This window comes from Triticum urartu, chromosome 2, assembly GCF_003073215.2.
Source record: "Triticum urartu cultivar G1812 chromosome 2, Tu2.1, whole genome shotgun sequence".
NCBI lineage: Eukaryota > Viridiplantae > Streptophyta > Magnoliopsida > Poales > Poaceae > Triticum > Triticum urartu.
The window spans coordinates 734805025-734809586 of NC_053023.1; the positions used below are offsets into that span (position 1 = coordinate 734805025).

General features: G+C 48.2%; 1 pseudogene; it reads right to left on the bottom strand.

Annotated features, from left to right (window-relative positions):
- Positions 1-205: 205 nt before the first annotated feature.
- On the bottom strand, positions 206-4183 carry LOC125534506 (annotated as a pseudogene).
- Between the last annotated feature and the right edge of the window lie 379 nt (positions 4184-4562).

Below are 4562 nucleotides of genomic sequence, written 5' to 3' on the forward strand. Positions count from 1 at the left end.
TTTTTTACATTAGTTCCTTTATTGCCTACCACTATTATTCCAAGGAGCCTAATATTTATTATTTCCAACACCCTATCATATTTTTTCATTTATTTACATAAAAAGTAAAAGTTACAAAAACACACACTCATTGTTATTTTGGGTCCTAGTAGAACACTAGATGTTTAAAGTGCATGAAAGGTTGTATAAGTGATGACATATATATATATAACTTAGAGGAAATGGAAGCTCCCCAAGTGTTTTACACTCATTATTTTCACACTGAAAATGCTACAATAAACCCTTACTTTTCAAGGAGAATTGCCCAGCGTCTTTCTACCCCGCACCATGAGATGGTGGCCCAATCTGTCATGAGTCGAGCCTCACTTTTACATATTAAACTGGCGTGTAGTTGCTTCTTAGAGCGAGTCGGTTCAAATTTACACTTAAGGGAGTCACCCACCATGCACGACGTTTACGGTAGCCGTCGCCAGCCTCCATGCCTCGAGCCTAGACACCCTCACGATGCCGGTCCCGTTATTGAACACGAATACATGGCTATTGTTGTTCTCCGCATGCAAAGGGTACACCCGTGCCGTGATGCATGTCCGGCCCCCACCTCCAAAGCTCTCCACCACTGAATGATCAATCTGCTTGGTCATAAAAGGGAATAAAATCACAAGATATTCACTTAATGCATCTAATGAAGGAAAGGATTGACGAAGAATTTTGGTTACCAATGTTCTGAGAGATATGCTTCTCTGGTGCTGCTCGATGTCTATGTCCACGAACCCTCCATACGGTGGCTTGTACACATTGTCCTTCCGAGTCGATCTACTCATTTTGTTGCAACACAAGGTATAAAAGTTAAAACAAGAAAAATATGAGTTTGCAGGATCAAAGAGTTCCATCTAAATTAAGGGAGTGTTGTAATCATTACCTTGTGAGGTCGATGCACATGATAACTTTGTACTTTTGGTTGTGTCTGAACACTCTGAAGAAGACAGCCGTGTGCTCCCGTAGGTCACCGGAGGCCATGACAAGTAGCCCGAATGGACCGACCCCGCCTGGCACAGAAGCGCCCTTCTCCTCGCATAGCTTCTGTGGATCCAGCAGCCAGCTGGGTTCGAAGGTCTCGGCCTCTTCCAACGACGGGATCTCGAAGATGGCATCCACGTCCGCCTGCGCGCCCGCACCAACGATCTTGTTCACGCCACCGGCATTCACATGCGCTTCAAGCAAGCTGGCGACTTGTTTGCTCCTCAACGTCTCGATCTCCTCGATTGGCCATTGTCGTAGCTGCTTACCCTCTCCGTCCAACCACACCTTCCTCGGAACTATCTGCGTGTGCACATCATAGCTAATAATATAACAAGGATGATCAGTTAGTTGATCGGAAATTGACCTTAGGATACAAACCTGAACACCGGACCAGCCTCAGGCGATGTCGTCGTTATGGCTGTCGGACTCGTTGGCCCATGCCCAGAGCACGCGCCGGTTCTTGCGTGTGTCGAAGAAGGACTTTGATGCGTATACGTGGCCGTAGTCGAAGCGCCGCCAGGTCGGCCAGTCGTCGATGCTGCGCGCATCGTCCACCTCCGGCATGAAGGTATCCGCCACATCATCGTACCTCCCGACCACGTAGTAGTCCTGGGTCGTGTTCGTCACGCTCAGCTTCAGCACATGCCTCATAGCACTGCTCGCCGTTCCGGATGCGTAGCCGAGTCGCCCCTCCTCCATACCAGGCTCCGCCACTGGGAATAGGTCCGGGCACTCAACCATGTTGGCGGTGCGTGATGTGTACAATGGCAAGTCATTCCGCTTCCAGTGTCGGAAGTCATTACTCCGGTAGATGAGCGTGGAGGCAAAGCCATTGGGGCCGCCGACCTTGGCTGCAATGGCGATACGCCACAGACCGTCGCGGCCTACCCACGCCGTGGTAGGGTCGCGGAAGTATTCTCCGGGGACGTCGGCTGGGAGTGGTATGACGGGGTTGTAGGCGGGCTTGACCCAGTCGCGGAGGAGCGGGTCGGTTGGGTTCTTGGGGAAGGCGATATTCTGCACCTGCACCCTGCCATCGTCGATGCGGCCGGTGTACAGCAAGGCCGGGACGCCGCCGGGGAGGATTGTGGCGGAGCCTGACCAGCAGCCGTTGTGGTCGAAGGGGGCGGTGGGGTCGAGCGCGGTGTCGAGGGCGGCCCAGTTCATAAGGTCACGGGAGATGGAGTGACCCCATGAGAGGTTCCCGGTGCCCGATGTCGCGCCGAGCGGGTTGTACTGGTAGAAGAGGTGGTATACCCCGTTGTGGTACATCGGCCCTGTACGTCCATGCAACGGAAACAGCCGTCAGACGATCAAAAAGACTGTGGAAGAAATTTTCGGAGCACCTAGCTTGAGACACCAAAAGTAGTGCAAATTAAATATCCTTATAGCGAGGAGTTGAGCTACTAAAGTGCCGCAAACTACTTGGCATGAATGGTAAGCTATATAAAAAACAATGAACAAAAGAAAGTGCCGCAGGCCTTGTTTCGTCGTTCGCTAATCAAAATGTCGGTGCGGTGCTGCACGAATGCCCGCGCAGGCACGCGTGCGTACGTGAAAGAACGAGAGTGCGCGCGGCAAATAAAGGCACGTGAACTAATCAAAATCAAGCATACAGTTAGCTCCAATATACGTATAGTGAAAGTAGTTACTACTGTTCACATCAGTGTTGTTCTGTGCTGCTGGCTTCTTTGCATATGCACGAATCTATCCTTCCAACTGATTCTAGATCATGTTTGTTAGTTATAGAAAGTTGATATAATATAATAATGATTGCTGGAATTTTGAGCACTTGTAAGCCAGCCTCCGTATAAGATAACCTTTGCGATCGAGACACATATATTCAGGATACACAAAATTGATTTATAGAAAACCGATTAATAGTCATTTTTTGCTACAACTCATTAATCCTGTTTTAGGAAAAACCATGCTTTTCTAAATGTGGTCAGACCCTTAAATGTGAATAGGGGACATCCGCAAAAACAACACGTGATTAGGGGATATGGGTTTGATAAATCTCCGTGTCCAAACATCCCTCTAGTGATCACTGATATTTACATGCAATTCAGGCATTGCTGTGGGAGAGATGTGTGAGTGCGTAAGTGAATGTGTTTAGGCATGCGAGTCTAGTGCTGTGTGCATGCTGTGTGTGTAGGAATTTGAGACAACATCACTGGTAATATATTGTCAAATTCAACAATCAAATTTATTAAATTATTGAAATTTTTCTATGTTATATTATTAACATATTACATTGAATCTTTGTCATATGGTTGTTGCGAATATAACTGTTAGAAAATACTCCATTATCAGACATGTTTTGGGGAGGTTGGAAAGATCATAAAAATGGAGAAGGGATCTTTTGGCGAGGCTTTGCAAATGTGGATTATTTTATTTTATTTTTTGCGAAATGCAAATGAGGATTTAGGGTGTCAAAATTTGTTTCTTCAGTTGGACTCGCTCTTACATGGCAACACAAAGTGACGTCCAATACGGGCACACACACATGACACAAAAGCAGCCGTATCGCAATCATGGGCATGTGCTGATTTAGAATGATCTAACGAAAACACGGGTCCAAGACGGGAATCTAAAGAGGAGGAAAGTCGAGTCTAATCATACGGGTCCAGTATGTGATGTCTCGTTCGCACGTACTCTAGCTAACAAGTAAGTAAGCAAGCACAATGCTTGATCGAGTAAGCAAGCAAAGCAATTATACAGAAGACGTCGTGTACGTACCATTCGGATCTGCACGTATCCGGAAGTCACCATGCATGCATGAATGATCCATCCATCATCCCAAAAGCAGCAAATTAGTCGGACATGTGTACACATGCAACAAGGATCAGATTAGCTACTGGCTTAATTCATTCGTTCGTGAAAAGAGAGCAGCTAGATGGAGTTTTTTTTTTTTTTTTGCGGGGAAGCTAGATGGAGTTGCTACGTACCGTTCTGCCAGTTCTTGGCAGGCAGGAAGTGGTAGGCGGGCCTGATGCCCACGCCATGACGGACTACCGTGCGGAGCGAGGAGGACGGCGAGAGGAGAAGGCAGAGGTGGAAGGCGACGATGCACGCGGCGAGAGGGAGTCTGGCGGCCATGGCCACCCAAAATGGGAGCGGCTCTGCCTCTGCTCTGCCGCTGCCTCCACCTCTCGGAGTCTGGTGGTTGCTCTTTCTCTGATCTTCCCCTCGGAGTCGCGGAATTTATAGTATGCCAACCAAGGTCTGGACGTGGACGTCGATGTTCGCTCGCAGCAGCGGTGCTAAATATGGAGCCGTCCATCAGGCTAGCTGTTGATCAGATGGTCTGGAACTAATCAAAACTAGGGGACCCGAGCAGCAGTAGATTAATTTAATTTCGCCCAGGAACAAAGTTTGGCTGAGGTGGCACGAGCATTGGCACATTCTGGGGAAGAAATTTCTTTATGAAAGGCAGCTGTGGCAGTCCTGAATCCTGATCGTCTCTCCCGTCGCAGTGGGCGGCGGAGCTTAGTCCATGCTCATTTCCTTGTATCATAACTGCATGGCTGACCCTGACAAAG